Below are 23,322 nucleotides of genomic sequence, written 5' to 3' on the forward strand. Positions count from 1 at the left end.
AAATAATGTTTTCTTTAAAATTGTATATGCTTTATATATTTCTTTACCACTTCGCTGACACTCTACAAACAATCTAAGGCATATGAATTCACACTTTTTAGAAAATAAATACAGAAGTGCATCTTAATATGATTTTGTTCTTTTTCTTCATTAAAAAAAAAAAATTCAATTTATTTGAACTAAAAAAAAAAAAAAAAACAGTTCATCCATTTCATCCACCTCACCTACTCTCCACCTCTGGAGACCACCAATCTGTTTTCTGTATCTGTGAGCTTAGATTATCTATCTCTCTCTCCATCTTTCTATCTAGATAGATAGATAGGTCAATATTTTATCATCAGGTATTTGTCTTTCACTGCCTGACTCATTACACTTAGTATAATGTCCTCAAGGTCCATTCATGGTAAGATTTCATTCTTTTTATGACTAAATAATATTCCACTGTAGATATATACCACATCTTCTTTCACCCGTCAGTGGACACTTAGATTGCTTCCATGTCTTGGCCACCATAATGTGGCAATGAACATGGGGACAGACACATACATGCATGTGCAGAATTTTTTTCAAATCAATTTTATTCATTTCCTTCAGATAAATACCCAGAAGTGGAAGTGGAATTGTTAAGTCATATAGTAGTTCTACTTTTAAATTTTTGAGAAATTTCCATACTGGTTTTTAAAGTAGCTGTACCAATTTACATTCTCACCACAAGTACCCAAGGGTTCCTTTTTCTCCATATCCTTGCCAACCCTTGTTATTTCTAGTCTTTTTGATAACAACCATTCTAACAGGTATGAGGTAATAATACCTCATTTTGCTCCCAGCTTGCCTTTGATATGTAAAGTAATCAATCCAGAGACTTCGCTCTCTCTGTCTGGCCACACCACCCAGGAAACAGTATTCCTCTGCTTTAATCATCCCAGGGCCAGGTATCAGGTAATTAGGGACCACCCTTATAGCTTACAGCCTGGAAAAGTTTTCCAAACTAGCCAAACCTGACCTGTTTACACTACCCCGCCTTGACTTTTTCTCAGGAAATCCCAATCTACAACACCACCCCCCCACCCCTTCTGGCTACTGACCCATGCCAGTGCTTTCCCATGTTGCTCTTCATGGTATGCCATGTCTTCTGTTTCTAGCACCAATGAGTATAAGAAACTTTATTTTTCTGAACTTCTTCTGGGTCTCCTCTAGTGGCCATATCTAGTGACCATCACATCAAAGAACACAGAACATGATGTCTATGTTTCATACATGCAGCATGACTGCTAACTATCCATCAATATCTATTCTCTCTTGCTATATTTTAAAAATAGATACAATAGAGTTTAGCTGGCCTGTGATTGCCTGGCTAGAGGTGACATTTTCCGGCCTCCTTTGTAGCTAGATGTGGCCCTGTGATCAGGTTTTTGCCCAACTTATCACATAGATGAGAAATAAAACTTGCTTTTGTTCATCTAAAAGGCAAAAATGGGAACAGCATCTAGCAAGTATATAAAATGAGTTTCAACTAAATATCGAAAATTACTTTCTAACTATGGCAGTCTTTAGAGGCTACTGTCCTTCCAATACTATATCTTTTCTATCAAAGCCTAGACAAAAATCTTTGCTCCAACAACAAGGTGAAAGAGATTTCAAAACTGAATAAAACTTTTAAATAGATGTCCCTCAAAGTTTCTTCCAGCCCCAATATTTTACAATTATATGCAAGATAGGAAAAGAAAATTTGGGACAAGGAAGAGAAAGTAGGAGGCAGGAAAAAATGGCCAGAGAGAATGAGGAAAAGAAAAGGAAGAGGTAATAAAAAGGCAGCTTTCAGAACCAGTGAAGATTACTGGGAAATACATCTGAGTAACTAGAGAATATTTCCTTTAGTTATCATTTTTACGCAATACCAAATTTCACATCAGTTCAGTTGCTCAGTCGTTTCTGACTCTGCGACCCCATGGACTACAGGAAACCAGGCTTCCCTGTCCATCACCAACTCCCAGAGCTTGCTCAAACTCATGTCCATGTAGTCAGTGATGCCACCCAATGATCTCATCCTCTGTCACCCATTTATCATCCTGCCTTCAATCCATCCCAGCATCAGGGTCTTTTCCAATGAGTTAGTTCTCATTGATGATAATACTTCCTGCCCAGATGAAGACAATAAGGTAATATGTACATGATTAACAAAGCCTAGCATATGAGAATTTCTCAAAAAATGTTATTTATAAGTTGATCACATTTGTTGTTGTTCAGTCACTAAGTCATGTCTGACTCTTTGTGACCTCATGGACTGCAGCATGACAGGCTCCTTTGTCCTCCACTATCTCCTGGAGTTTGCTCAGATTCATGTCCATTGAGTTGGTGATGCTCTCTAACCATCTCATCCTCTGCACCCCCTTCTCCTTTTGCCTTCAGTCTTTCCCAGGGTCAGAGTTTTTTCCAATGGGTCAGCTCTTTTCATCAGGTGGTCAAAGTATTAGAGCTTAAGCTTCAGCATCAGTCCTTCCAATGAATATTCCAAATTGATTTCCTTTAAGATTGACTGGTTTGAACTCCTTGCAGTCCAAGGGACTCTCAAGAGTCTTCTCCAACACCACAGCTCAAAAGCATCAATTCTTTGGTGCCCAGCCTTCTTTATGGTACAACTCTCACATTTATATATGACTATTGGATATACATAGATTTGACTATCTGGGCCTTTGTTGGTAAAATGATGTCTCTGCTTTTTAATATGCTGTCTAGGTTTATCATAGCTTTTCTTCCAAGGAGCAAGTGTCTCTTAATTTCACGGCTGCAGTCACCATCTGCAGTGATTTTGGAGCTCAGGAAAAGAAAATCTGTCATTGCTTTCACTTTCTCCCTTCTATTTCTCATGAAGTGATGGGACCACATGCTATATCTTATTTTTTTGAATTGTCTTTCTAGCCAGCTTTTTCAGTCTCCTCTTTCACCCTCATCAAGAATTCTTTAGTTCCTCTTCACTTTCTGCCATTAGACTGGTATCATCTGCATATCTGAAGTTGTTGATACTTCTCCTGGAAAACTTGATTCCAGCTTGTGATTCACTCAGTCTAGTATTTCCCATGATGTTCTCTGCATAGAAGTTAAATAAGCATGGTAACAATATACAGCTTTGTCATATGCCTTACCTAATTTTAAACCAATGAGTTGTTCCATGTCCATTTCTAACTGTTGCTTCTTGACTCAAATACCAGTTTCTCAAGAGACAGGTAAGGTGGTCTGGTATGCCCATCTCTTAAAGAATCTTCCATGGTTTGTTGTGATCCACATAGTCAAAGGCTTTAGCACAGTCAATGAAGCAGAAGTAGATGTTTTTCTGAAACTCTCTTGCTTTCTCCATGATCTAAAGAATGTTTGAAATTTGATCTTTGACTCCTTTGCCTCTTTGACATCCAGCTTGTACATCTGGAAGTTCTTGGATCATGTATTGCTAAAGCCTAGCTTGAAAGATTTTGAGTTAACCTTGCTAGCATTGTGAAATGAGTTCAATTGTATGGTTGTTTGAACCTTCTTTGGCATTGCTCTTCTTTGAGACTGGAATGAAAACTGACTTTTCCCAGTCCTGCAGCTACTGTTCACAGTACCTATAAAATGATGTCAATAATACAACCATTCATATTATAACCTATGTACTATAATTCATTGAATAAACATCCTATGAGGAAAGATTTGCCTATTTTTTCATTACTGTATCTCCAGTACTTAAAACAATGCCTGAAACACAGTAGGTATTAAGAAAAAAGTGTTTTTAAATAAATTAATCAGCAATAAAGACATTTTTATAGTAAAAAAAATGATTTTCTTTATTATAGACTTTCATTTCAAGAATTATAAACTACATGGATGAATGCTATATTAAGATTAAATGAAGCGGGACTTCTAGTATTTCAAGGCAATCTAGCTCCTTCCAAGATGCCGCCTTATAAAGACAATATAGGCAATAACTACTTAGAGTAAAATGGCTACCTTTATATAATCTGAATAATAAAATCTTTAAAGTGGCAATAATTGTGGTAAGTTAATGAAGCATACCTGTTAAAAAAAATTCAGAGAAGTCTTAACACATAAAAACTTGAAAATCCAAAGTGATTCTTGATTTTTTTAATTAATCTTGGGACTACATAAGACATATTCTTTCAACAGAAGAAAATATTAATAATTTCAACCTTATCTCCCAACAACATACTTTAGTAGTTCATGATACATGACACAATTGCTTATGTATATTTGTTTCTCCATTCAGCACTCCAGAAAAATTTCCAAAATGTAGTGTTCCGGGTGGAGAAAAAAAGAAAGAAAACATGAATAATTTGAATAACCCATAAGGATTTATATTTGAGGACTGTATAATGACTTGCTAGAGATGTGTAGATAAAGCAATCACTAATCAACTCTGCGAGATTTTCCTTCTCCATTTCCCCCAGAACCTTCTCTGCTTTTGAAGAACGATTCCTTACACTTTGAATTATGTGGTTCCAGCAGGGCTGTCAATGACAGTATCACAGCCTCCTTACAGACTGAAGCAAGAAGAAGAAACCTGTTTCCTTTAAGTTGGCCAAGTTAGGACTGCTGCAAATTTTCAACTGCCTGAGTCACCTCCCTCAGCACCATCTCATAAAGGAAACCCCTCTCTACAAGATGAAAGAGTGAGACAGATACACATAGATGTGGAAGGGATTTAGAGATGAATGGAGGGCTGGTGGTGGGTAGGACATGAAGGTGTAAGAAGAGAAAACAGCAAGAGAGAAATACTCTTTGACATCACTCTAATCTTTGAATTGAGGCAAACTAGTTCACCTCTGATCTTCTGAAGTATCTGAGTCAACAATTCTTTCTGCTCAAATTTCCTTGAGTTGTGTTTCTTTCACTTATACATAAAAGAATTTTGCTGAACAGGAGACTTTCAATTTATTTAGTCACAGAATATCTACAGGCACAATATAAATTATGAATCAAAATATATAAAGTCTTATAAATACTCAAGATTTTCAACTTTGGACATAATTTTTTCAGTTTACTGTTTTTAATATTTTATGCATTTATATGATTAAAACTGCAAAACATATCGGTTTTACTCATTGAACTATTCTCGCTGAGATGCAAATGTCCACACAATAAGAGTGAAGAAAATATGTGATTCATTTTGAAGAAATTATCTTAGCAACTCAAGTTAATATAATTTTTAAGTTATCAACAGAAGCAGCATTGAGATTAAAGAGCATGGACTTTAAAACCAGACTGCTCAGATTCAAGTTTAGCCTCTGTTACTGACTAGCTGTGAAACCTCGGTCAAGTTATTCAATAAATATATGGCTTCCTTCGTGGCTCAGCTGGTAAAGAATCCGCCTGCAATGTGGGAGACCTGGGTTCAATCCCTGGGTTGGGAAGATCCTCTGGGAAAGGAAAGGCTACCCACTCCAGTATTCTGGCCTGGAGAATTCCACAGACTGTATAGTCCATGAGATCACAAAGAGTTGGACATGACTGAGCGACTTTCACTTTCACTTTCCTCACCTGTAAAATGGATTATGGTATGGCTAAAGGATTTAGCATGTGAAAAGTACTCAGGATAGCATCTGACACAACTTAAGCATTATAGTTTTGTTAGTTACTATTGTTGCTGTTATTGTCTATAACCACTGATGTGGCAATTGGCAGATCTTAAGTTTCACCAGCATGACTTGGAAACAGCAATACAGTGCTTTAAAATGCCTCATTGATTGGCTTATTTCATCATCTCACACTTTCCTTCAATGAAAAAAATAAGGATCAGAACTGCCCATCAGATGCACAAAAGTTAAGGTGCACACATCCAAACTGATGAAGCATTTTAGCAATGTTAGTGATGCTAAAGCCAAGAGTCACATGGCAGGTTCCCTCTAGTAGCGTAGGTTCCCTCTACTGCTTGCCCATTTTCCTCTAAGGAAAAGGAAGCAATGGCGAGCAAATTACCTGACTGGGAGTTTGGGACTTGAGACAGAAAGAACCTAATTCTGATTGCTTCTGCTGATTTTCTATGACAAGATGATACTATGCTCCAAAAAAAAAAAAAAAATTATGCACTATGACTCTAGAGAAATCATGCTCAAATATTTAGAAGGCCAGGCATGCACTGTGACTACAAGAAGCATTCTGAATATAAACAGTTAAACTCAAAATTGTAAAAACACACTATAAGCAAAAATCCTCCAAACAAAGCAAAAACAAACAAACAAAAAAAGCCAACCTACTGGTAATATTTAGCTACTTATATATCTGATTGTATATATCCAAAGGTAAACAGTGACTTCACCTGGGTAGCAGTATTAGAGTTGATTTTTATTTGTATATGTGCTTTACATTATTTCCTAAGTGTTTTTAATGTATATGCTTTCTTTTTATTATCAAATGAGAAAGACACACAAAATGTGATTAAAAAAAAAAATTACAGGTTCAGTGACTCAGCCAATCCTAACTGAATTTGCTAACTTGTTACAACTAAGAAAATCATAAAACAAGACTTGAGATAAGGGACAGACATGAATAAGCACTTTAAGGAACAACTTTTACCAAAAGAAAGAGAGAAAAATCTGTGGATGAGGTTACTCTGAAGAGGTGAAGTACATCCTTAGATGACTGGCTGTCATAGAAAAAAATCCAGTATAGCCTTTTTACCAGGCAGAATGTGAAGTTATTTAAATAGATTGAATGTGGTTAAGTGTTTTTTAAGTGTAGTAAAATTGTATTTTACAATCCAAAATGACTATCTAAAGAATTCTTTCTTTCTTTCTTTAAAGTTATCTCCATGTAATGCATCTCTTAAACCATACTGCTTGAGTGAGCATCTTTACAGATATCAACATTGTTTGTCCAGTATAGTAAGGGCCAGAAGAATTCCTATACTCTTGTATAGACTTTGTGTAGAAATGGTAATGCCCTGGATGGAGTTAAATAGGTGGCTTTAAATTTTAAAAGTTTGAAACAAATACTTTGGAACGCAGTACTTCAGAACTCATCTCATTAGGAAATTATCTTCTAAACTTTGCTTGTTAACTTGAAGTCTATAAAGTGTAAGGGGTGTGTGTGTATACAGAAGTTACTTAGCAGAGTTGAATTAGAGTCATAAATACCCTAATAAACTGGGTGTCATAAGTACACCAGAAGTTCTCTATAATTTTGAGACCTGTGAGAATAGTTTCACAATGTGGTTAGTCTACCGACTTTAGTGCTTCTAACTTGGTATGGTGTCTACAATAACAAATATGGCTGGGACTCATACACAGTTTGCAAACCAAATAGAATGTTTGACACATTAATGATTTTTAAAAACTATTTGGAAAGCTCACCTAAAGTAGCACTCAGCCTGTGTGTATTAAAAGAGAACTTATAGGCAGAGTTCCACCTCCAGATACTGTTTAACCTTGCTGTTCAAAAAAAATTCAACAACTGCAAATAAAAAACAATCATCATATTGAGAAATTTAATCCAAAGAGTCAAGAAAGTAAACATTTATAAAAAATTACATCCTGAAGAATGGACATCTAGTACCTTATATACTAATAACAACAATGGCAACTACTATTTATTGAGTACCTACTATGTCCCCAACACTGTTCTAAAAAATACCTATAAAATTAAAGTTTATATTCAGCATTACTGTAAACTATTTTAGAAAATTCAGTGTAACATTCTAAAGACCTGTGAACATTAAATGTTAATTTATCTTTTGTCCATACAAAATATTCTGTTTCAATTGTTTCCCAAAGTAATTTCACTGAAAAACTCATTCCATAGAATTTCTATACATGAAAGTGAAAGTATTAGTCACTCAGTTGTGTCCAACTCTTTGCGACCAGAGATGGTAGGTATTAAATATGGGCTTCTTCGATGCCTCAGCAGGTAAAGAACCTGCCTGCAACACAGGATGCACGGGAGATGTGGGTTTGATCCCTGGGTTAGGAAGATCCCCTAGAAGCAGAAATGGCAACCCACTTCAGCATTCCTGCCTGAAAAATCCCACAGACAGAGGAGCTTGATGGACTACAGTCTACAGGGTTGCAAAGAGTTGGACAAAACTGAGTGACTAAGCACAAGTTCAGAACAGTATTTGACTTCAAACTGCACCTAAACCACTTTTGCGACCTTGGACAAAACTGTCAAATGCCTATGCTTCAGTTTCCTAATTTGTCAAACAGAGGTAAAGACAGTGTCTATGTCATAGGACTAATGTGTGAAAGTCTTAGAATAGTGTTGGGGACATAGTAGGTACTCAAAAAACAGTAGTTGCCATTGTTGTTATTAGTATATATATATCATATATATTTATGCATAAACATATATATATGAGTATAAAATATGTTTGAGTATGTCAGGTTAATAATATGAAACAGATTTATCTTCTGAAGGATTTGAGAATTACGAAGAAGCACAAGCTGGAATCAAGATTGCCAGGAGAAATATCAATAACCTCAGATATGCAGATGACACCACCCTTATGGCAGAAAGTGAAGAGGAACTAAAAAGCCTGTTGATGAAAGTGAAAGAGGAGAGTGAAAACGTTGGCTTAACATTTCAGAATGTTGAAAGCTCAACATTCAGAAAATGAAGATCATGGCATCTGGTTCCATCACTTCATGGCAAATAGATGGGGAAACAGTGGAAATAGTGGCAGACTTTACTTTTGGGGGCTCCAAAATCATTGCAGATGGTGACTGCAACCATGAAATTAAAGACGCTTACTCCTTGGAAGGAAAGTTATGACCAACCTAGATAGCATATTCAAAAGCAGAGACATTACTTTGCCAACAAAGGTCCGTCTAGTCAAGGCTATGGTTTTTCCAGTGGTCATGTATGGATGCGAGAGTTGGACTGTGAAGAAAGCTGAGTGCCAAAGAATTGATACTTTTGAACTGTGGTGTTGGAGAAGACTCTTGAGAGTCCCTTGGACTGCAAGGAGATCCAACCAGTCCATTCTAAAGGAGATCAGTCCTGGGTGTTCTGTGGAAGGACTGATGCTAAAGCTGAAACTCCAATACTTTGGCCACCTCATGCAAAGAGTTGACTCATTGGAAAAGACTCTGATGCTGGGAGGGATTGGGGGCAGGAGGAGAAGGGGACGGCAGAGGATGAGATGGCTGGATGGCATCACTGACTCTATGGACATGAGTTTGGGTAAATTCCAGGAGTTGGTGATGGACAGGGAGGTTTGGCATGCTGCTATTCATGGGGTCACAAAGAGTTGGACATGACTGAGCAACTGAACTGAATATGGTAATATTCATAGTGACTCTCCAAGGGACCATTAGAGTTTGCAGTGTTTTCCAAACTTATCTCACTAGAACCTTTATTTCCCCCCTCAGCTATTTTTCAAAATTAATATCAGTGAACAGACTTGAGGGATGTAAGTAAATGAAAAGAGAATTTCAAAAAGAATTTTTATAAATACAAACTAATTCATCTACTATAATCAATCTAGTAAGGAATGCTAAAAAGTCTAGTTCTAAAATCAGATAACCTGGCCTTTTGAGTACCAGATCCATTACTTATGCCCAAAGTGATCACAGGCAAGATAATGAACTTCTCTGAGCCTCTGCTTCCTCACTTGTAAAATGGTGATAGTAATCATAACTTCTCATAGGACTGCAGTGAGGATTAAATGGATCGATACTTGTAAAGTGCTTGCCAGAATGCTGTCAAGTAGGGGAAAGAGATTCTGCTCAGGACATCCTGTACACTGGAGTGTCTCCAATCTTCCACCTCCACCCCAATAAGGCTGTGACCTTCTGATGCCACATAAGACTTGAGAAGCAGGAGAATTTAGACGTCTCCAAATATTTCTAGTTAAAGACACATTATTGCTAGTACATGCTTGCCTGGTGGCTCAGACGGTAAAGAATCTGCCTGCAATGCAGGAGACAAGGGTTCAATCCCTGGGTCAGGAAGATCCCCTGGAGAAGAGAATGGCAACCCACTCCAGTACTCTTGACTGGAGAATCCCATGAATAGAGGAGCCTGGGGGGGCTATAGTCCAAGGGGTCACAAAGAGCTGGACACGACTCAGTGACATTCACATTGCTACTATCAGCTCATCAGGGCTAACATAAACCCTAATCATAAAAGGCCACAGCATAAGAAAATCATTCATCTTCTCAAGGCCTTCATGACTGACCCCCTGCTGGGACTATGTCTCTGCCAAGACTTCAGGGGCCAAAGGAAGTTGCTTGTATCTTGTATCTTCTCCTACTCTTGTGCACTTGCTTCTGCTGAATTTCTCTATTCTTTGTTCTTGCAAATTTGGAAATTAACATAATTTATTATAATGCAGTTTGAGTGGAACAGAGGAGAGGAGTTCTTTCTATCTGTGGCTAAATAGAAATACGATAGCAAAACAGTGCCTCAACATTAGCACAAAATGAATATTGTTGTTTGATTTTTGGTTACTGGCTAAGTCATGTCTGACTCTTTTGTGACCCCATGAACTGTAGCCCGCCAGGCTCCTCTGTTCGTGGGATTCTCCAGCCAAGAACACTAGAGTAGGTTGCCATGTCCTTCTCAGGGGACCTTACCTACCCAGGGATCGAGCTCATGTCTCCTGCATTGGCTGGCAGGTTCTTTACCAACTAAGTCACCAGGGGAGCCCAAAATGAATACTAACTGTCAGCTGCCATTCTGATTGGAAACCTAATGCCAAGAGCTGACTCATTAGAAAAGACCCTGATGCTGGGAATGATTGAAGGCAAAAGGAGAAGAAGGCAACAGAGGATGAGATGGTTGGATGGCATCACTCACTCAATGGAAATGAGTTTGAGCAAACTCTGGAAGAGAGAAGAGGACAGAGGACCCTGGCATGTTATGGTCCATGGGGTCGCAAAGAGTCAGATATGACTTAGCAACTGAATAACAACAACATCATTCCCATTCAGAGTTAGACCCAAGGTTTATGGAGCTAGAAATGTATATATTTTGACAGGACCCTGTCTGAAAAAAACTCAAAATTATGAAAACAAAATTAGACATGGAATCCTAGAAGAGATCCATGCAAGTAAGATGCTAAAATTTCATTAGCTGTACAGTAAATCCATTCAGGGGACAGAAAATACACATTCTTGCCTCTTTATTTTTTTATTTGTTTGTTTGTTTTAAATTTTATTTGTTTTAAATATGACAAGGGAAACAAGACATTATCTAAGAATTTAAACAGCAGTAAAAAAAATTAGAAAAAAATCAAAATTCAATTTGCAGTTATGTAAATGCTATGAAGCAGTATATAATAAATTTCTAAATGCATGGCACAGCAAAATCCATTATGGGAGTTCAAAGGGTAGAGTAATCACCATGAACGGGATTATCTTAGAAGGCTTCACCGAGGAGGCAACATTTTGGTAGGGTTGAAAAGGAAAGATTTAGGTAAGCAGAAAGAAAGGAAAATTCTATGTTGTCAAAGGTTCACCTCATTTAACTTAAAATGAGCAGACCTGCTTGGTTGAGGCAGAGGTTTCTGGAAGAATAGTAATTGAACAGTTTGCAGAGCAGCCAATCAAAGGCCTTGAGCAGCAGTCTTAACAATTTTGGGCTTAGCTTTGCAAGCAAAATGGAGCTTTTAATCTTTTTTGAAAAAAAAAAAAAATAGAGTAACATAATCAAAGTGGTGTTTTAGGATCGCCAGCTGGGTCATTGTATGTGGAATAAGCAGGATCAGAGAGACCCTAGGAACAGAAACACCAGTGGAAAGCAGACTGTAATGGTCCAGACAGTCCTCAAGAAGTCATGCTGAGGACAGGAATGAAGGAACATATTCTAGGGATACTCCCCAAAATATGATTATAGTATTTGATAACTGTTTGTGGGGTGAAAAAATGAAGAGGTCAATGACAACATCAGGATCTCAAGGCTGGTAACTTGGAGAGTAACACAAACTGGAAAGTCAGAAATAAAAGTGATTGTGTATGAGGACGATCAATCTGGACAAGTTCAGATTTAGGCATGGGAAGTCTGGGGTAAAGAAAGGACATATTCAGGTTTCCATGTTCACAACAAATTTGTAAATATGGTTTCAAGACAGATTCCAGAGAAAGAATTTCTACTCTTTTAAATTCTAAATAGTTGAAGAAATGAATTTTTTAAACAGGACAATAGCATATCTCGGAAGGTTCCAGACTTGGAGTCAAGAGACCTCAGATGTAGACACAGATATGTTCAAGGGTAGTCAGACTTTTAGACTCCTACAGGTAGAGTTCCAATACACTATGATTCAATGAAAAATCACTTTGTTTTCCATAACTTATTCAATGAAATTTATAAACTAAAAAAACGTAAAATATCTGGATGAAAAATCTTTCTCAAAATATACAGCTATGTTTTTTAGAAATAAGAGTAACAATACTACTAAAATTTTTTAAAGGTATAATTTTATAGTTCTTAGAACTTAAAAAGATTCCCAGGTGGCTCAGTGGTAAATAATTAGCCTGCCAAGCAGGGGACACGGGATCAATCCCTGGGTCGGGAAGATCCTCTGGAGGGGGAAATGGCAACCCACTCCAGCATTCTTGCCAGGATAATCCCATGGCCAGAGGAGCCTGGCAGGTTACAATCCATAGGGTTGCAAAGAGTGGGACATGACTTAGCAACTAAACAACAGCAGCAAGAACAAAATTTAAACACTGTCAACTAAATTTAAGGATGCATGCTTTACAAATGCACTCAACAGCTGAACCAATTATCTATATTTACAAATTAATTATCTATATTTACTTCTTAAACTAGAGTTTTCACGTGAATTGTTAGTACTGTTTCAGAAATAATTTTTAAGTGCCTATCAGATACAGACTGTTTATTCAAAAAATTTCAATTCTAAGTCACACAATTTTTGACTCCAGCTTTCCACGTCATTCAGGATGAACAGCATCAGGTCTTCAGAAACTCTGAGAGGATTAACAGATACTGTAAGAGAGTACTGCCATATATCACAGCACGTGCTCTCTATTTCTCTCAGCTTTGGCACTCAAAATAGAAATTTTTTCACCTTCAGACTCCCAGAGTCCATCAAAAGGTTGTCCAGCTTCACCGGGTGGTGCTCGGGGGAATCACCAAAGAAAGGAACATTCAGGTCCCTCACTAAGTCTTGGACTTAAACTTGAGTCACAGGTAAACTGTGCAGCACTGGGTAAATTGTGCCTCTTTGTGATAATTCCATATTCCAGCGGTCAAAACAAGACAGAAGACCAAATCCCATGATATAAGTAAAGCAATGTCTTTCTAGCCTCCTTGGTCTTTATCAAATTAAACTGAAATAACATTATTTTTACTAATAACCTCAAGGCAGTCAACACCCCCATTACATTTTAAGGAATTATACTAATTGTAGTAAAATATTTTTGTGTGGTATTCACCCACAGCAAAATTTATACAAAAAATACTTTGAGGAATTGCTTTTTGTGACTCAACACACAGGTACCTTTATTTATGTAGCATTTACAAGTGTTTAAACATGTGAATTTGCTTTTATTCATTTGTTGGGGAAGAAGAAAACTCCTTTACCCTTCTAGGTTCTTCTTATTGGTCTAAGAATTAAATTGCTAGGAGACAGATTAACAGGAGAAAAACAAATTTAATTTTGTACATATAGGAATCTCCCATACATGAGAGCTTCAAAGACTGAAAGGTAAAATGAGGTACAGATGCCATCCTCACCTAAGGACTGGGATAGGAGCTTGGGGCTTCCAAGGATAGGAGGGTTATTCACAGGAAAATACAAGGATAAGCAGAAATTTGATAATTAGATCTTTGCCCTGCCATATAGATAAAGCCACTTAGATAAAATTTACCTCTGGCAAAAACTCTTTTCTAGGAAAAATTCCTAATTCAAATTCTTATAGGTAGTTAAAGGAAAGGCAGTAGTTTCTCTTGAACCTACAGAGACTCAACTGCCCCCTGCTCAAAACAATCTCCATACAAAAGTGATACCTTCTGAGGAGGCTCATTCTGAACCCCTACGCATTCCGTAAATAATTTTTGAGAGCATATTGTGTGTGCAGCTTCTCACTAGATTCTGCAGGAAAAAAAATTCAAAGTAGCAGATGTAACCCCTGACCTAAAAGAACATATAATCTTTATAATCATAAAGAAAGACAAAATCACATCTAAAACCCAATGAACAGTTCAATGAAGCATACATTTAGAACCTGACTGGATAAGAGAAAAGTAATGGAAACACGGAGATAAATATAGGTTGTAGTAGTCAGAAAATGCCTCCTAAGACTTGAGCTGCACAAGAAAGGAAAATACATATGTTGAATATAACTATCTTGGATAGTTTATTCTGGATGTTTGTTTTGTCTACTTCAATTTCAAGATTTTTGAGAACAGAAAATAATGACATTAACTAGTCAGCATTTATTATACTATAATAAATGTATACTAAATATATACTATATGTATACTATATGTATGTGGTGGTGGTTTAGTCTCTAAGTCATATCTGACTCTTGCACCCCTATGGACTGTAGCCTGCCAGGCTCCTCTGTCTATGGGATTCTCCAAGCAAGAATTCTGGAGTGAGTTGTCATTTCCTTCTCCAATAATATATGTATCCCCCCCTAAATATCTTAGAGTGTTCCGCGTACCTGGGCATACATTAAATGTTTATTAAGTATTAATTAATAATACAAACATGTCTTGTGTAACCACCATCTGCTTTTCTGTGCTGATGTTAGAACTACAAAAAGAAGACATTTTCCTTGCCCATAGGTAACTCACCATCTAGTGGGAAAGAGAACTGTGAACAACACGCAAGAAAACTGTGAAAGTGCTGTAACAGAAATATGGGAGCACAGAGTAGGGAGTCTCTAGTTCTGACAGTGGGAACTGAAAGAGTTGAGAGTGCCAGCAAAGTTCACAGACGTTATTACTACAATTGAAAGACATGTAGGAATAGAAAAGGAAAGGCTACAAGGGTGATTATGAATGGAGAAAACTGTTTGAATGAAAGCACAGAGCACTGTGAAAGCTGAAAGAAGATGAGAGATGAGATATAAAAGGAATGTAAGGTGCATGGTGGGTGGTAGGGGGATACAGTGAGAGAAATATTGCTGATAGAAGTGGGTGCAGATCCTGGGGGCTAACATTAGAGTTTATGCTGAAGCCATTGGAAACCAATGTTACGTTCTAAGCAGAGAATTTACTGACAAGGTTTATGCTTTAGAAGAATCACTCTGAAGAATATATAGAAGAACAAAAATACTTAAGAAATCTGAAGCCTTATTCAGAATTCATTTTTCTATTCCAATTTCCCCTAACTACACCGGTAAGTCTGTTTTCAAAGTGACAGTCTTTATTTCAAATGATTCTGTGAAATGTCTGTAAGAGAAAATGATCTTAAAGAACAGAATTGAACTGAATTCAGTAATGGGACTCTTTATTCCCTCTCTACAACATAATACTTCTTGAATCTCCTAGTGTTAGATACACTCTGCTGCTGCCGCAGATACACTCCCGCCTTCTCAATTATTCATTCCCCATTATGTAAAGAAAATTAGCCAAAGTGATTCCGATGGAAGGAAAGAAAGCAAAATTTTGGGCCAGGCATAAATTAATGTAAGCATTGACTGCTATAGGTTTAAATAACCATTTAGAAAACTATCTCATCATAAAAGAAAAAGAAATTTAACTGCACAAAAGTTTAAAACTCCATATATTCAGTGATATTATTGTTCTTCTGCTCCTAAATATTCTCAAACTATGTCTATCTCTGAGCTACTTTTGCTTAAAAAAAAGAGAAAAAATTTTTAATGTACTATGTTGAAGTTTCTTTTTTTCTTTTCTTATAAACAATGTTCTTTGTAATATCCCAAAATGGTCAAAGGCATTCTGGCAACTTGGAAATTGCAGTAAAAAATATCATCTTTAGTAAAAATTCAAAATTTCAAAATAATCATAATTTTGCAGGAAATTTTAGTTGTTTTGTTGTGTAGTTGACAAATATCAAATGCCAACAAGAAAATTCATGGAACAAAATAAAATGAATATGTGTGAACAAGAAGCACATATTTTTTATTCTAGTATTCAAACATTCTCCAGTATGAAACTTTTGAAGTGAGATATCTATTTTGTTAAACCCACTTTGTATATACAGGAAAACTTAAATGCAAAACCAAAACAACACTCCATACACTACGGTTTGACGTGCCCTTATGCTCAACCGCTGATATAATTATGATGTAGCTCCCTTCCTAAAATAGCTTGATGTTTACCAAATTCTCAACTGTCTTCTTTCTATTGAATTTATGAAATTCCCACTTGATGCCAGCACTACAAAGAACAGAATTTGGACTGATGAGTTTTGTTTTAATCAGATTTCCACAAAGGAATATTATATTACCTGTAGTAACAAAGAGATATAATTTGGCCAAAAATTCTATGACTCCTGAAAGGCAAAACTACATTATTCTAAACTGGAAGAAATAAACTTCTAAAAGTTAATAAAGAGCAAATAACACTTTTAACAGGCGTGTTTTATTGAGCCATATAAACTTCCCTTGTCAGATTTTAAAAAAGAAAAGTCTCTATAGGAAAATCACCAATGATTTTCATGTGACAAATAATAGGAAACCAAGCTACATTAAAGGTAGGGTGAGGCTGTATCAAATTAGAAAATTTTATTTTTAGATTTTCTACTGATATCTATAAGGGTAAAGAGTTATAGAGAGTTAAACACAATTATGCTGAGCCAATGGAATCAATATAAATACACAGTCTGGATAAGCAGGCTGCAAACTCCTTACTGTATCATTGCTTCAATTACAGGGCTTAAAATTTTTGCCCAGCTCTTTCAGATAAGCACCTCTATTCTCTATCTTGCCTATGTAGACGCAGTCCTAAAAGAAAACCAATAATTAATATAGGCTTCTACAGCCATTTTTTATCCCTCTAATAAGTACTTTTGAAGTTCTATTTTTTCAGATCCAATACTACTACTGAGCTATAATTTTTTTTAAGATTTAACTGTAGAGGGGCAAAAAAGTCATAAAATCAAACTGATGTCATTCTCTTTGAAGGGGAATTAGTTTACATTTTATAGAGCACATTGAGTATCAATAAAATAAAATTATCAGCTCTATTTAATAAGATATAAACATAGTTAATATTTTATATGTGTGTTAAAATAATCAAGGCTACTAATTTCAATTTGGGGAAATATGAATATATTTAGCTATTACCAAAATGTTGCTTTGTAGAATAAAATGGTGGGGCTGTTTATAATCTGAATTTATTCATCTGAAATATAAATATATAAAAATATATATGTACATTACATACTAGGTAATTTAGTAATCCTGTGTACGATCACAGGCTTACCAAATTTAAATAAGACTTAATGCATAACATTTTTACTACCATCAAGATAAAAAAAAATTAATTCTAAGTTTTAATTATACCTTACTTATAAATAAGAAATAGAAAAAATAGGAACTATAAGCTAAAAACTATATTGAGGTCTCCTACATACATTTCTAGCCGTTAAAATAGTGATGAAGTAGATACAAATAATATTATAGGAATAAAATAGAATCTGAAGTTGGAAAACAGTTACAAGATCCTCACTGAGCTGTACAAAATTATAAAACCATGAAGCTTGTCCTACAGTAGAACAAGGTGATCTCTGAAATTACAAGGCAGTGAATTCAAAACCATAAAAAGGAAATATTACTTCATAACCTTTAGTTAACCTGTGGCTATAGTTCCACAGGAGGTCATAAAATCAAATTCTGTGGTTGGATTTAAAAGCTAGATAACTTTATAGCCACTCATAACATCAGGGTTCAAGCTCATTGCCTTCGACAGCTGGAATAGAAATCTTTGATCATTCACATTGGTAGACACTAGGTATAAAGGTAGGGAGAACCATGTGTTATTCCAAACATTAAATACTATTTTTTGGAGTCAAATGACACTGTTTACCACCTTGGTCTCCTTTCTAACATGTGTAGAGTGGTGAAGAACAATAGAAGCTGCAGGAAATTGCCCTCATACGTCAGAGTTCATCATTCTCTTATGGAGTCTTCCTACCAATTTACAGACCCACATGCACAGTAAACCTACATTTGATAAAACCCTGGCATCAGATGGATGCTAGTGTTCTCATTACCAGGCTACTTCATCTTGAGCGATCTTCTGTTTCTAAGCTGAAGCTTCACTTTTCTGGAATGCCTACCCTCCTACACAGTGCTTTAGCACCTTCCTATATCTATCATTTGCTCAAAAACTACATTTTATAATGTCTTATCTATATAACCATTTAAGTTGCTTTTTAAAATACACTGTACTTTCATCACTATACATTATACATGCTTTTAAACTGCGCCTTTGCTCATTCTGCCTCTATCATAGGCAAGCCATTCTCTGCCCTTTCCACATCAACTGTCCCTCTTAATTCCAGTTTCTTCATGAAGTGATTCCTGCCCTCCTCAGGTTAAAGTGACACTCCAAACCTACACTCCCTCTATGTCCAAAATATTGTACCTGTATTTCTAGTATTTATCCATTTTTACCTTATTTTAAATGATGTATAAATGAATCTTGCTCAACTCCCCTGTAGAATGTAAAAATTTTATAAGCAATTACTGAACTTAAGTCATCCCTTGTGTGTTTCTCAGCACTTTGTTTAGTGTCTTCAACGTGCCAACTGCTCAGTAAGCATTTGTGGCACAAAAGAATAATTACACGAATGAAGATTGTTATTTATTGGACAGTAATGCACATGAAGAATTACTTTGCCACATATCCATTTTTTATATACCAATATCTTATTATAATTCTTACCTCTCCTCTTCCAGTAGCAGTTGCTTTCCTTCTTGATTGTTTTTGAAAATTTCAGGCCTTTAAAATAATAAAAAGAAAATTAATCTCTATAAAAATACAAAAGAAATACACTTTTTAGATCGAGTATGTACATGAAAAGAAATACTTCAGTAAAAATAAAAAAGAATGCTGAGACTGTCATTATTTTAAACACAGTGTTGTGGTTGTTTCTGGGTAGAGTTGAATAAAACACCAAAAATATCATTTTGTTAACCTGCTTCTTCCATCTAGTGGCAAAAAGCAGTAAGAAACAATGTTCTAGAAAAACACTGTGATAAAATGGTTCTAAATGCTGTTTCAGGAATTACTTGATGGTGAGAGTCCAACATCCAAGGCTTAAGTTATCAGTATACAATAATTATTTAAAAATAATTCTAGCAAATTGGTACGGTTCAGCTCAGATAACTGCCAAAGTTATGTAAATTCATAAGTGTATTTGCACATTTTAACAAAGACTTCTGATACATATATAAGGGTATATATCACCCTGCATTAAATTGGAATAGATTTTGTTTTGGATAAACAGTTTTATTTCTAGACCAACCTGTTGGATAACAATTTCGAATTCCATTATTTTCTCAGCTATTGGCACAGTGATATTGTGCTATTACTATTAGTTTCAAGTGGTATAATTGAGAGCCACTGAAAGTGACCTATCCCATTGGAATTACCAGTTAAAATACTTCTGCAATAACAGTCAGTGAAATACATTATGACTTGAGGTATGAGGTCAAACTGAAGGAGGAAAAGAGGTAAAGTTTAAAGGAGCTACAAGCAGCTGCTCTTCACTGGCATTCAAAGGCATTAATGAAAAAGTAATATGCAGTGTACAGCATGATTGTATATTCTCTGCACTTTCAAAGGCCACCAGCTAATACCTAATATATGAGGTTTGCCTGCCTTTCTACCACTTTCTGTTTGCCTCACTGCAAATGTAATTAATGTTCTAGATGTTTTAGAAGTTAAATGTGGGTTATGCAGAAATGTATAAAACATTCTCCAAGACAGCAAGTTTCTCCCCTTCCCTTGTTCAAGTGAGCCAGTTAGCAATGTTTAATGGTAAGGGTTGTCAACATATTAAGCTGAAAATATATTAAGACTACATAAAGGAAAATAAAAGAATTAGTGACTGCCATAACCTGAAATTCAGTATTGTGTATTAAAAGAAGACTTTTTGTTTCCTAATTTTGAAGAACTGAAAAACCCTGCCATAACCCTCTCAACCCCTAAAGCAAATTTTAGTATAGAAGGATTGGCTGTTGGTTTTTTCTCCTCACCCCAGCCATCCTCCCTGCTCAAGGAAAGCAGGTTAAGGTTTTCTGTTCTGCTACATATGGGAGAGAAGAAGGGGAAATAGAGCAATGACATAACAGAGAGGGTAAAGTAAAGAAGATGGGATCATAGTGAAAGTCATGTGGGCAAACAAGGCAGAAGGTGGTCCCCATTTCCCCAGTATTCCTGTGACCAGTCTATCTGGATTGGACCAAGGACAGGGTGCCAATTAACTGGCAGATTACTGGAGCCATTGCCATTGTCTGCTGCTGCTAAATCGCTTCAGTCGTGTCCGACTCTGTGCGACCCCATAGACGGCAGCCCACCAGGCTCGCCAATCCCTGGGATTCTCCAGGCAAGAACACTGGAGTGGGTTGCCATTTCCTTCTCCAATGCATGAAAATGAAAAGTGAAAGTGAAGTCTCTCAGTCGTGTCCAACTATTGTCGACCCCATGGACTGCAGCTTACCAGTCTCCTCCATCAGTGGGATTTTCCAGGCAAGAGTACTGGAGTGGGGTGCCATTGCCTTCTCCGATTGCCATTGTTTAGATATCGTCAAAGCCACAAGACTCAAAGCCTCACTCCCAATAATTAAATTAATACAAGCAACGTTGCCATCTGGTGACGCAGGATGGGGATGGAATTTGGTGGCCCAGCAGGACTGCTGGCACTGGTGGTGGAACTTAGTCTGGTACTTGTCAATTCATTTACTTCATAATCATGAGCTCCCACATTATAGGCAATTGAAATGTGTCAATCTCTCTGATGGTGTTATAATATAGTTCTGCTAAAACTAGAGACGTTGGTATTTAAAATTTTCTTTCACAATGAACAAGTTCAGTTTTTGAGAAGTGAATTTCAGAAAACTATATACATAGTCACTGGCATTAATATTTTATTTAATATGTTTATCAATCAGTTATTTGAGCTTGCTCAAATTATATAACTTCTTTGAGCCTCAGTTTTCTCATCCATAAAATAGGGATAATGATAATATCCCTCTGATAAGGTTTTTATGAGGAATTAAGTAAGAACACACTTACAAAGTACTTGGCAAATAGTATTCAATAGATATGAATAGATTATTAGTTACAGGGTACTTAACATACACTAAGAATTTTTGTACATTATCCAGTAACATATTAAAGTATCTAACACTATTTATTTGGATGGAGGAGCCTGGTGGGCTGCAGTCCATGGAGTCGCTGAGTTGGACACGACGGAGCAACTTCACTTTCACTTTTCACTTTCATGCATTGGAGAAGGAAATGGCAACCCACTCCAGTGTTCTTGCCTGGAGAATCCCAGGGATGGGGGAGCCCAGTGGGCTGCCGTCTCTGGGGTCGCACAGAGTTGGACACGACTGAAGCGACTTAGCAGCAGCAGCAGCAGCAACACTATTTATATGTGTTTGTAAAATAAAATTGGCAGTGCTCCCTTTGGTGCAAATATTTCCTTATCTTGTGTGTTAGTTGCTCAGTTGTGTCCGACTCTGTGACCCCATGGACTGTAGCCTGCCAGGCTCCTCTGTCCAGGGAGTATTCTTGCTAGAATACTGGAGTGGGTTGCCATTTCTTTCTCCAGGGTTCCATATCATACCTCATCTTTATAAATAGGCACAGGGATTTTTATAAACAATTTTCAAGGCTGTCTCCAAGTCTTTGGGTAGCCAATAAACAATTACAATTAAAATTATGTCAATATTTGTGTCTTACATTTTGATGTTGCTTAGAAAATCTTAGAAGAAAAGCTTGAGATTAATGCAAGGAAATTTAAAAACACAAAATTTTAAACAAAGAAAAGGCAGATGAATAATTAAAAAATCTGTTACAGAAAGAAAAGTAGAAGATAAAATGATCATTTAAAAACTTTTAATCTTTGAAGAATAATTTCTAGAAGTCTTGCATCCTATGTTTCTATAAAGCCAGGAGCCCAGAGAATGAAAAAAGTCACTCCAAAGCACCCCATTAATTTTTCTGTCCCATGTAATATGAGTTGGAGTGAGGCTGATATGGTAAAAAAAAATTTTATGAAAGCATATTTAGAGAACAGAGACATGTTTTCATATTTGGACAGAATACACTAAATACTGAATGCCTATTCAAGACTGAGACTTGATTCTTTGTAATTAAGGAGGAAGAAAAAAGATGGAATTGTCATAATTTGCACACAAATGCAAATGATGTCCATTCACACTTATTTACTCTTCTGAAGTCAACCTGTAATTACTTTTAGTATGCAAAACATTTCTGAAAGACTCCAAGATCACAACAGAAATATGAGATAACTTTAAAATACTTTAGGCTTTTTGGTGAAAGTTGTTTTTTTTTTTTGCTTGTCATCTACTTGCTTTTTCTTTCTGAGTCTACACATGGTCTTAAATAAAATCAAGAGTAATAGATGTGCTCCAGTTTTGACTCAAACTACTGAACTTTTTTTTTTTTTGGCTGCACGGGTCTTCGTTGCTTTGCGCGGGCTTTCTCTAGTTGCAGTGAATGGGGGCTGCTCTTTGTGGCCATGTATGAGGTGGGCTTCCTTGAGGTGGGCTTCTCTTGTTGCAGAACACAGGCTCTAGGCATGCAGGCTTCCGCAGCTGCAGTTCATGGGCTCTAGAGCGCAGGCCCAGCAGTTGTGGCACATGGGCTTAGTTGCTCTGTGTGCGGCATGTAGAATCCTCCTGAACCAGGGATCAAACCTGTGACTCCGGCACTGGCAGGCAGATTCTTATCCACTGTGCCACCAGCGAAGTCCCAGATTACTGGACTGTAATGTAGACTTTTTTTTTTTTTTTTAACAGAACATCAAACCTCTCTGATTTACTTATACAAATCCTTATGTATCATGGACACAAGGTCTGATGTTGAACATTCTTTAACAGTTCTAAATTGTTGTGACAACTATTCGCTAACAAAAGGATCTCTGGCATCCAGCTTTCTTTCTCATTTTTTGAAATAAAATGCTTTTAGAATTTCCTACAGGAGCTCCTGAAAATATTTATCCTACCTTGACAACCATTTAAATGTAATCCTTTCACAATAAAACTTTATTTCAAACTCTAATCATTAGAAATATTTACCAGTATAAACAATAGATTCCATTTCTCTGTAATATCTATTTGAAATTTTACTGCATTGATTTTTATTATAAACACATAGCAAAAAAAGAAAAGAAAAAACTACTCAAGCAAACTTTTCCTTGGA

The 23,322-nt window shown here is 36.4% G+C and overlaps 1 long non-coding RNA gene across 1 annotated transcript in view; it reads right to left on the minus strand.

Annotated features, from left to right (window-relative positions):
• The window catches only part of LOC120870964, a 40,527-nt gene that overhangs the window by 16,081 nt on the left and 1,124 nt on the right, over positions 1-23,322 (minus strand). Inside the window, exon 2 of the long non-coding RNA XR_005722906.1 lies at positions 18,811-18,867. This is a non-coding gene — a long non-coding RNA (uncharacterized LOC120870964). The remainder of the gene's footprint in view (positions 1-18,810; positions 18,868-23,322) is intronic.

This window comes from Oryx dammah, unplaced genomic scaffold (assembly GCF_014754425.2).
Source record: "Oryx dammah isolate SB20612 unplaced genomic scaffold, SCBI_Odam_1.1 HiC_scaffold_12, whole genome shotgun sequence".
In the NCBI taxonomy this organism is placed as follows: Eukaryota; Metazoa; Chordata; class Mammalia; order Artiodactyla; family Bovidae; genus Oryx; species Oryx dammah.